This window comes from Ochotona princeps, chromosome 11 (genome assembly GCF_030435755.1).
Source record: "Ochotona princeps isolate mOchPri1 chromosome 11, mOchPri1.hap1, whole genome shotgun sequence".
Lineage (NCBI taxonomy): Eukaryota > Metazoa > Chordata > Mammalia > Lagomorpha > Ochotonidae > Ochotona > Ochotona princeps.
This window is the reverse complement of record NC_080842.1, coordinates 59685464-59696608: the sequence shown is the minus strand read 5'-3', so window position 1 is coordinate 59696608 and position 11145 is coordinate 59685464. Positions and strand designations below refer to the sequence as shown.

Sequence of the window (11145 nt, the reverse complement as noted above, 5' to 3'; positions counted from 1 at the left end):
CCTTTAACCCTTCCACATCCCTGAAAATAGTCTCTTCATTAAACTCTAACCCCATCTGAGTGTGCCATCTGTCACCTGCCAAAATTCTGACTGAAATGTCCAACTTCCATTAACCCAGTGGTTTCCTGCCTATAGAGGGTTGCAAAGTCCTCGGAGAGCCTAGAAGAAAACAAAACAAAACGAAACGAAACAAAACAAAACAAAATGTAGAGATTATTCTTTACAGAAAAGCACATGGTCACATACATATGAATATCCTGATAGAGTTTCAAAGGGATGAACTCCACCTTGAATTCCACACATGGATTTAAAATATGATTCTCTCTATAGTGGTGTTTTTTTTAATAAATCTGTTTTCTACACTTGATCTTAGCCAAAGGGCCTAGAAGTGATGAATAAATCCATTTTCTTTTCATTTGATAGGCAGGGATACACAAGAGAGAAAGAGAGAGCGAGCAAGAGAGTGAGAGAGAGAAGGAGGAGGGGAGGGTGATATATATTCTATCTGTTGATTCACTGCTCAAATGGCCACAATGGGCATGGCTGGGCCAGTTTTCCATTGAAGTTACCAATGATGGGTTTTCCAAACCCAAGTTTCCACTGAAGTTTCCCACATGTGTCACTGGGCCTGAATAACTGAGGTGTCTTCAATGCTTTCCCAGGAGCCTTAGAAAGGAGCTGGATCAGAACAGGCAGGACTAGAAGCAGTGCTGAAATGAAATACTCGCATTGTAGGTAGCTGCTTAATCCCTGTGCCACGATGCTGATGGCAAATGGATTTTAGTCAAATAATTTCAATTTTCCAAAGTGGATTACTATAGAATTGGGTGCCATGTGCTTCTTTAAAAGTCCTATTTTGGGGGATTAGATGATGAAGCATGAAGTTATGAAAAGATACTCAACTAAAAACATCAATCTCTGGGGCCCTGCAGCGTGGCCTAGCGGCTAAAGTCCTTGCCTTGAATGCCCCGGGATCCCATATGGGCGCCGGTTCTAATCCCGGCAGCTACACTTCCCATCCAGCTCCCTGCTTGTGGCCTGGGAAGCAGTTGAGGACAGTCCAAAGATATGGGACCCTGCACCCGCGTGGGAGACCCGGAAGAGGTTCCTGGTTCCCGGCATCGGATCGGCGCAGCACTGGCCGTTGCGGCTCACTTGGGGAGTGAAGCATTGGACAGAAGATCTTCCTCTCTGTCTCTCCTCTCTGTATATCTGACTTTGTAATAAAAATAAATAAGTCTTCAAAAAAACCCATCAATCTCTGAATTAAGAACCAATATAAAGGGTATTATTCTACATTGCATCTTTATTTTTACTTGTTTCTGTGATCTTTATATCCTAAGTATTTATCACATTTACCCTCAGAATATTTTTCCACAAATCATAGCTCTACCTACTTGTCAAGCTTATTATTCATCATTGCACATGCCATCTGGACTAGCGATAAGTAAATGTCTTTAAAAAGCACTGAAAAAGATTTCTAAAAGTTCCACCATCCACCAGACCCACTCAGCATTCCCAAGTCTGGTCTCAAAGGATGTTGATATGTATTCAGCTGTTTCTCACTGACACTGGTGGTTTCATAATATTAAAAATGCATACACCAAGTTACCCCAATAGAAAACACGCATAGATAGTAATGAAAAGTAAATTCTACTCCAAATAGCCATCCAATTTGTCTGTATGCCTTCTCCATAGTGTAGTATGAGCTTCTTTCTACAGGCAAACAAACAAACACAAAAAAACGAAGAAAGAAACAAAAAGTGAAGTCCAACACTCCAGTGAACTCCTGTCTCTTGAGGTCTTTATCAGTGGCTATTAAAATTTAAAGTGCACTGAATAATCCTTGACTCCAGAAAACACGTGCTACTTATATTCTTTAAGCTACTGACAGCTTAAGCTCTCCTGTGCTGTTCAGGAGACAACAAGGAACCAATGTGACACAAACCACATAAATGTCAACCAAAAACTGTTCAAAAGAAAACCGTAATGTTTCCCTCCTAATGTCAGGCATTTTAATGACCCTGTATTAAAAAGTCAGCTTTTATAAATATATACACTTGGTGAAATATCATAACAGAGTGTATATAAATGCATGTGTGCCCCATGGTTATATTTTAAGATGGGCATAAAAGATATTGCTGGAACAATAATTTTAAAGAATGCAAGGGTATATAAAATCCATAAGTCGCATAGTCTCTTAGTAATTTTATATCTTTCTTTATCACCCTGTATTATTTTCTTTATGAAGAAAGGTTTCTGATTGCTTTCATGACTACTGTTGACATCAGTCTTCAGCAGTACTAAGAATATTATGGAAGCTTCAGTTTTGTTTCTGACCCTCATCATTCCCTATAGAGAAGGCAGCTATAAGAAGTCAACAAGCTGGTCTTCCTTTTATGCTTTCCCCACACTGTTCTCTCTTACTGATTCTGGAAACAAGTCCTGGTTAACCCTGAAAGAATAACTGTGCACGTGAATTCAGAGACCCAAAAGGCTGTTTCCTGCTTCTTGCCTCTGCTCACCTATGCACCCACCCCTGACTCCATGCAACACTGCTGCCAACTTAATCATCCTAAAGGCTCAGCCCAGGTGGTCCCCTCCAGCTCTTTCCCAGCCCACCTTGTTCAAACCCTTCCAATGTTCTGCATTCCTCTCTGGAATAAAATTGCTTGTACTCCACAGCCTGGGAGACAAAGCCTTTGACAACCTGGGACTGGATCTTGTCTAACTTCCAGCTTTCCACTTCATGTTACTGTGCACTCCACAGAAATCACACCACTGTTCCCTGGAGCTACCACGTGTTTACAGGCATGGCTTGGTAAGCCTCCCCCTTCCAACACAGAATGTCCTTCCTAATACATTTCATATGTATCTCAACTATGACACTCGTTATATCATTTCTATACTTTCCTAACACTTTAACCCAATCTCAGTGATTTATCAAGTGGCAATTTACCTACTTTAATTGGTTAGACTCAATTTACCTAGTTGTAAAATTGAGTTGAAATTTTTAAAGCAGAATTACATAGTTTTTGTGGTGATTACAGCTTTTTAAAAAGTTGAAGGTTGAATAAAATTCTGTTTTTCTATCTTCCACCATTCCTATCTACTACAGTGTGAACTACTTAGGAAGGAATAGAGAAAGGACATATGGGGAGAAAACACACCTGTCCTTAATTCTGGGGCAAAGAAAGAGCCAATGGCTTTGAGTTGTGTTTCTGTACATCAGTTTGGCCTGGAAACGCCATATGTGTACACTGGCTTTCACTTAACAAAGACAGAGAATTAGGTCACCACTGTGTCACTAATTGCATTCTAACAGTTGCCAACCCCTTCGCCTAGGCTGACACGCTCCTGAGCAAATGGCAGTTGACTTTATAACAAGGACCCCTGCCACCTTTACTGCAGGAACAGCTTTTCTGAGGACTCACATAGAAAGCAAAGAAGATGCCTTTGGTCATGTTGGTATGTAGTTCCCATGAGGATTTATACTTTTCAAAGTCTTTGTAGGCCAGTCTCTGAGTTGCACTGTACTGAGCCTCTTACATCCTTCTGATAGCTGAAAGCACAGCCGAGAGCAGAGGCAGTGCAGCACAAGTCTTCAGGGTCACAGCAGTCATACGTGCTACGACCACACATTCACACGTTTCCTTTTGCCCATAGACAGTACCTTTAATCCCAAACTCTTCAGGAAAACCCTGAGCAGAGGCACTGCACAGTCAACTGCTCTGTGATATTTTAGGCATCGTGTCCACTTAGCTGGCAGAATCCCTGAGCCATGAGAGCATGGGGGCATCTCAGGATGACACACGGTGACACAAAGTCCCATCAGAACACCCAGGTAATTGGCAAGGCAGGTCACTGGAAAGCACAGTCCTGTCTCCAGCAGCTGGCAGGCCACTTGGGCACCGCCCAAAGAAACATTTTACTTGAACAAGAGTCCTTAAACCAACATGCATACACCTCACATGACAGCCAAGGAAAACTTTTCCTTGCACTTGTCTTGCACTTCCTGGGTAGTGCTCAGAGAAGGGACAAGATGAAGTTTCTGCACAGACAAGTGCTTTAAGCTTTCCTGAGCACAGAAGTTCTTGAGGGAGCTATCCACAGCCTTTAGGGTCACTGCTTCCTAATTTCCCTGGGTAGTATCTGATGACTCAGCAAGAACCTGCATCCTAATTCTTGCATGGAAGGGATCACTTCAGTTCTAAGAATGCCTCCTGGAGCCAGAAGACCTTAACTCCACTCACCAGCGATGTGAACCAGAACAAGTGCTTTCACTCACCACGTCTCTGCTGCTTCTCTCCAGTGGCAACAGTGTTAATACGAGAATGAGACTAGGAAGACTGTTTCCTAATTCTGTAATCAATGATGACTTCAGATACCAAGCAAAGATGGACTGCCCCTTTTTGCCAGAATTACTCACATTTAGTTGCATTCATTTTTGTAAGGCTACTATAACAAAGTGCCACAAAAGAAGTGGCTTAAAGCAAAGGCTTTTTTATTCTGTTTGAATTATGGAAGCTACTAGTCCAAGGTCAAGGAGGCAACAGGGCTGTGTTCTCTCTTAGGACTCCACGGAAGAAATCACTCCATGCCTCTTCTACCTTCCGGCAGTCAATGATAATCTTTGATGTTACTTGACTTGTAAACACATCACTCAAATCTCTGCCTCTTCACACAACCTTCCGCTCTGTGTACCTGTGTCAAAAACCCTGCTTCTATAAAATTACCAGTAAATAAATTAGGGTTCACACTAATTTTTACTCTAACTTCATTAACTGTGCAATGATCCTAATCCCAAATATTGAACATCACGTACATAGATTCCTTGATGGTTGAGATTTCATCACATCTTCATATAAGACACATTTGAATCCATTATAAACATATTAAGCACCTTCTAACCTCATACTCCAAAACCAATATAATTAACAACTACAGCCCAAACAACCAAAAGGCTCCTACTTGAGGCATTGATCATCACAGAGTACTCTAACTTTTTTTCTGCTGTTAGAGGCAATGATTTAGTTGCAGGTAGCCATCAAGATTCTCAGCAAATACCAAGGCCTCAATACATGTCCAAAGAGTCAACATGAGCTATGGGGAACAGCACCTGCAGGTGAAAGCATTCTCTGGACACTCCAGATAATCCCAATGATGAGTGTGCTGGGACTCCAGATTCACTGTGCATGTCACACCATACGGGCCAATGCTGGCTTGAAAAACAGGCTCGTTAAAAGGTAGTACTCAGAAACAAGGAAGGGGCAGCAGGAGTTACCCAAACTGGTCCTTTTTTCCTCGCACATTTCTTCTCCTCCCAAGTTTCTTCCCTTTGTATGTGAGCCTATCCCATTACTTTCTGGCCTCCCCACATCTCTCTTCCCTAGCCCACTAACACTTCTTTCCTCAACGGTCTTATTTTCTTCTTATTTTCTTCAATTTTCTCCTACCAAGTTTAGGTATACAGGAACATTCACCAGGTTATTTTGATAACTGTCCTTCACTCTTGGGATGATTCCTAGCATATCATGTGTGACAGACTCTTTGTACTCTGTGTTCATCAAAATTCATTTCTGGGGCTGACACGGTGGTATGTCGGGCTTATCTTATACCTGCAGTGCTGGCATCCCATATGGACACCAGTTCTAGTCCAAGCTGCTCTATTTTTAATACAGCTTTCTGCCAATGACCTGAGAAAGCAGTGAAAGATGGCCCAAGTTCTTGGGCCCCTGCACTCATGTAGAAGACCTGGAAGAAGCTCCTGGCTTCCAACTTCAGACAAGATAAGCTCTGGCTTTTGCATACATTTGGAAAGTAAACCAGCAAATGGAAGATGTTCCTCTGTCTCTCCTTCTCTCTGTAACTCTGGCTTTCAAGTGAAATAAATCTTTAGACAATAAAATAATTGTAATTCCCTCTCTCACTGGAAACTTGGCTGGAATTCTCTGTCCAGGTTTCATTGCAGTTAAAATATGTGACTCTGTGAATGACTGTCTAGTGAATGGAAAGCAAATTAAAATGACACATGCTGTGACCAGTATGGTTCATAAAAGTCACCTATGCAATTTCTTATACTCTTCCCCAAACTGCCACCTAGATACAATAGGTTCACTATAGGGCCCTGAGGTCTTTGTTAGTAAAGCAACAAGATTGAAAGAACCTGGGCTCCTAAGTTTATACTAAAGGCTCCGTGACACCTTAATAAGAAATTCATTTGAATTGTGTTAGATCATTTAGTTGTAGTAGCTGTTTCTTACAATGGTAAACCTATACTGAGATACAATTCAAAGTTCTCGATTCTCTGTCCCTACCCACCTTGCTTCTATCATTTGTTAATTATTCCTCTTTCCCATACCATCTGTTTGCTTCAGTGAAGTACCATGACTTAGCAAACTCATTATTTACTTCTTGACTTGAGTCCCCATAGACTGATGCTTTCTCTACTTAAAAGCACTCACTATCCCTACCTCTTTACCTGATTTATTTTTCTTCATCATACTTACCCAGTACTTGACATGTTGTCTATTTGTTTATCCTCTCATTCCCAATACAAATTAAACCCCTTTTCTAGGACCTTCAATCACTTCACTGCTGCATCCCTCTCACGTCAATTACTCTGGTCTAAAGTAAAACATTAAATGTAATAACTAACCACTTCAAGTACAATGTGCCTGGCACTGTGGTTATCTTTTAAGCATGTATTATCATAGATGCCCTATATGACAAAACGAAGGCTAAAGAGGTCATTTCCCCTGTCAGACTGTATACCTGGTGTGTCATTAAGTCAGAAATTCTACCAATGTAGACAAAGAATTCTAGAACTTGACCATTTGTTTATGAGTCTGTAAGTACTCTGTTGTGAGTCATGCTCAACCAACAACAAAAGCCACCCAGGGTCTAATCATCATACAAATAACTCTGTTCTACAGAATACCTCCTTGAAGGCCAAATCACTCCCCAGAGGTTCTACTCATGAACCTACAGAGGGGCAGACAGACACCCATGCTTCATGTCGCTCCTAATCTCACAGAGCAGAAAACTAATAATATCATTCCTTGAAGGTAACATAAACACTTGAAATGTTTTCCTTCCAACTCTTAAGACTTTACACTTCACTTGCTGCCTTTTCTGGTTCAGCGCCACTGAACTCAGTGGGTAAATGGGCAAATATATATCTACACACCATATTAAGTATGTGGTTTGATGTGCCCAAGATCGAAAATGAATGTCACTTATGTTACAACCTCTCAGGTGCTCAAAAGTATTAGCAATTTCCCTTTGCCTTTCCTATTTTTTTTCTCCAGGCTATCTATGCTATATTATTTCCATCTCTCTTCATACAGTAAGTCATGCCCTCTAATCCATTTATCATTCTCGTCACCCTTGCTTGCAGTCTGTCCTTTTCATCTGCTTTTAAAAAGTGAGCTGGAGCTCGAGCCCGGCACAGTAGTCTAGTGGCGAAAATCCTCGTCTTACACACACAGGGATCCCATATGAGTGCTGGTTCTAATCCTGGCAGCTCCACTTCCCATCCAGCTCCCTGCTTGTGGCCTGGGAAAGTAGTCGAGGACAGTCCAAGATCTTGCATCCATGTGGGAGACCCAGAAGAGGATCAGGGCTCCTAGCTTCAGATTGGCACAGCTATGGCCGTTGCAGCCACTTGGGGAGTGATTCATGGGACAGAAGATCATCCTCTTTGTCTTTCCTTTTCTGTTTATATATGATTCTCCAATAAAAAAATTTTTTAAATAAAAAAATAAAAAAGTGAGATGGAGCTCTAAACATACACACAGACACACACACTCTCTCTCTCACACACACACACACACACACACACACACACACTCCACAATCCCAGGCTATCAAGGACCACTCTCCCCATCAGGATCTTTGACAGAACATTTGCTTTTTCTTCATCAACTCTACTCTTTGATCAATACTTCAGTTGCCTCTCCTTTTTATTACTGTTCCTTGATCTACTATGATATGCATGAGGTCATTTCTTCAGTAGACAGTTTATAGCCCAACTTTATAAAAGTCAAGAAAAGAGTGAAAAAAATAAAAATCATAAATAAATCCTTGTGGCACCTGTGAGGTAAGATTTCAGATAAAACTCAAGTCAGTTTTTACATAACAGGTGAGATGCATCTTATCCTAAAGGCTGCCAATGAGAACTGCCTCTACCCAACATGAACCAATAAAACTGATGAAGCCTGGGGAATTGTGCATGATTGCTCCCTACATTTACCATATCTCTCCTGCTGTCTATAAATTTTACTTTCTCCAACCTTCCAGTGCTCACTCTTAAAGCTTAGATGCCAACTTCTTCCTACTCACCAGTCAACTCAATTGGTAACTAGTTTCAACTAGAGGAAAGTCTATCTTCAATGAGCACATAACACCTCCAGAACTCAGTTTCTGTGTGTATAAAACTGAGGTGATTTTCTATTTTATATGTATCACTATGTGGAGAACTCTCAATTATTGAAATGATCATCATGGGTAAAATACATCGGTTTTCAGGCTCTTCTCCCATCAGAATAAATCTGGTATTGGTATGTTCTCCTGGAATATTATTATTACCTTTATATATATAAAGGTAATAAAGAAAAAGGAACAATTTAGAAGGCCCAAAGAGAGGATGTTAATTCTGAAAAAGGGGGGTTGAAAACATAAATCTCTGGGGCCCGGCGGCGTGGCCTAGCGGCTAAAGTCCTGGCCTTGAAAGCCCTCGGATCCCATATGGGCGCCGGTTCTAATCCCGGCAGCTCCACTTCCCATCCAGCTCCCTGCTTCTGGCCTGGGAAAGCAGTTGAGGACGGCCCAAGGACTTGGGACACTGCACCCGCGTGGGAGACCTGAAAGAGGTTCCTGGTTCCCGGCATCGGATTGGCGCGCACCGGCCCGTTGTGGCTCACTTGGGGAGTGAATCATCGGATGGAAGATCTTCCTCTCTGTCTCTCCTCCTCTCTGTATATCTGACTTTGTAATAAAAATAAATCTTTAAAAAAAAAAAGAAAACATAATTGTCTCAGAGATAGAACTGAAGGATAGGTCACCAGCCTTCTGTGTGGACTTGGAGGGGAGCATGAAGAGGACAGTGGGTTTTGGAGGGCATGGCCATAGTTTACCTGAAAAGCAAGATCAGAACAAAAGGAAGATGTTGTGGGTGTTACACATGTACTACTTCCTGGGCATTTGCTGGAGAGACAACAATGAAAGCAACTTAGTGGCAATCAATGCTTTCCTTTGACTTTGATCATTTCCTGAACCGTTCCATGAGGAGCACTGGATGTGCAATGACTGTGTAGATTGTTCAGTTCTCTGCTATCCCGGCCATGGTTGCTTCCAGCCCTTCACATCCAGAACTGCCCACTTCAACCCCTACATGGCCTTTTGAGACACTACCCCCTTCCAACCCCAGTCAACACCTTCTAGGAATTTCAGTTTGAGATTAGCAGATATATTTAGAAGTTTCTAACCCTGACTGCAAAGGGAACAAGCATAGACACACTTACAAAAACAAAGCAACACTCTGAGGATTATTCACAAATTTGATTTATCTGCATTCTTCTCCATTAGTGTGCTTACTAAAGGATTAAGTGTAGAGAATTACATACATATTACCATGTTTCCTGGTGTTCATTCTGTGATGTTTTCTGAAGTACTTTTTCATGGATTATTTCCCTCATGAGCTCTTTAAGAACTCTTGGAATGTATTATTATATGATCTGCTGGTTTATATGGTATAGTTTAAGGGCTAAAGTATTCTTCTGTTTAGCCTCTCATGTAACTTCCTAACTCTCCTATCAAAAACTCCTTGATTCTGGCTCTTCTGCGCTTCTCATCTCTGCAATTTAAAGTGCTAGCCTCGTAATTGTTAATGAATTCCATCCCATCAGAGATCTCTAATACTCTGGGTTCCCTCTTCACATGAAGTGGCCTGTCTGGCCCCTTGTTCTCTGTCACTTTCAAGACATATTTTGATTTCAGTTGTTTTTCGGCACTGTGGAATCTATTTCTACATAATGCTGATTGTTTGAGGCAAGTCGGATCCTTAAATTCTCATTGACGACTAGCTTATTTCAAGAACAGTTTATCAGCCTTGCTACAAAATCCAATCAAACTTTTATTTAGAATCTAGTCTATTCATAGGACTGTATCCATTCACTCAAATATTTTATTGAATGCCAAACACAGTTGTGCAGACAGCTGGGAACATGATGAAAGATATGGTTCCTGCCCATAAAATAAGATTCAAAGGAAATGTCATCGTATGGGAGAGAATCAGAACACATTCTTTAAAAGGCTAAATGTTACCATAAGCATTATTGATAGTACCAACAGTTATCTGTTGCACACTTACTCTACTGGAACTCTATTTCAAGGAATTCATGTTTACTTTTCCTTTTAGTATTCAAAACAGCCCCATTAAGCTGTTAAGTGCTATTTATTCCCATTTTACAGACAAGAATGAGGCTTAAAGATATTAAGGCACAAGTCCCAAATTGCGTATTTCACAAGTGGGAAAGCTTGGAATTATTTTTAAAAAAGGAATTTATTTATATTTATTTGAAACTCAGAGTTTCAGAAATAGAAGGAGAGACAGAGAATGATCTTCCATCCACTAGCTCAATGCTCAAATGACCAGAGTGGCTGGAACTGAGCTTGTCTAAAGCCAGGAGCCAGAAAATACCTCGGGGTCTCCCACACGGGTGCAGGAATCTAAGGACTCAAGCCACATTTTGCTAGTTTCCCAGGACATTAGCAGGGAGCTGAATAGGAAGTAAAGCAGTTAGGACTCCAACCAGTGTCCATATGGAATACTAGCACCTCAGGCAGAAGTTAATCTACTATGCCATGGTGCCAGCCCCAAAAGTTAGGACTTATATCTGCACTGTCAGTACTCTTGAGTCCTCCACTGAGAAGTGAGAAAAATAGGCATAAAAGTGGCTGGCATATAATAGTTTTACAACAAATGACTGGTTCACTGTTGGTAGGAATGATGATGGAAGAAAAATGTGGCTTAACAATTAGTTTGAATTAAGAAACAATGAAAGCTAAGGATAGAGAACCAGCGGTGAAGGTCGTTTCTACAAAGCTTGGTTATGGAGTGAGCACTGAGATTTGCAGAGAATT

At 41.2% G+C, this 11145-nt stretch overlaps 1 non-coding gene across 1 annotated transcript; it reads right to left on the bottom strand.

Moving 5' to 3' along the window:
* Nucleotides 1-207: 207 nt before the first annotated feature.
* LOC131481500 (U2 spliceosomal RNA) lies at nucleotides 208-393 on the bottom strand. The gene has a single exon (XR_009246359.1). It is a non-coding gene; the product is annotated as a U2 spliceosomal RNA (small nuclear RNA).
* Between the last annotated feature and the right edge of the window lie 10752 nt (nucleotides 394-11145).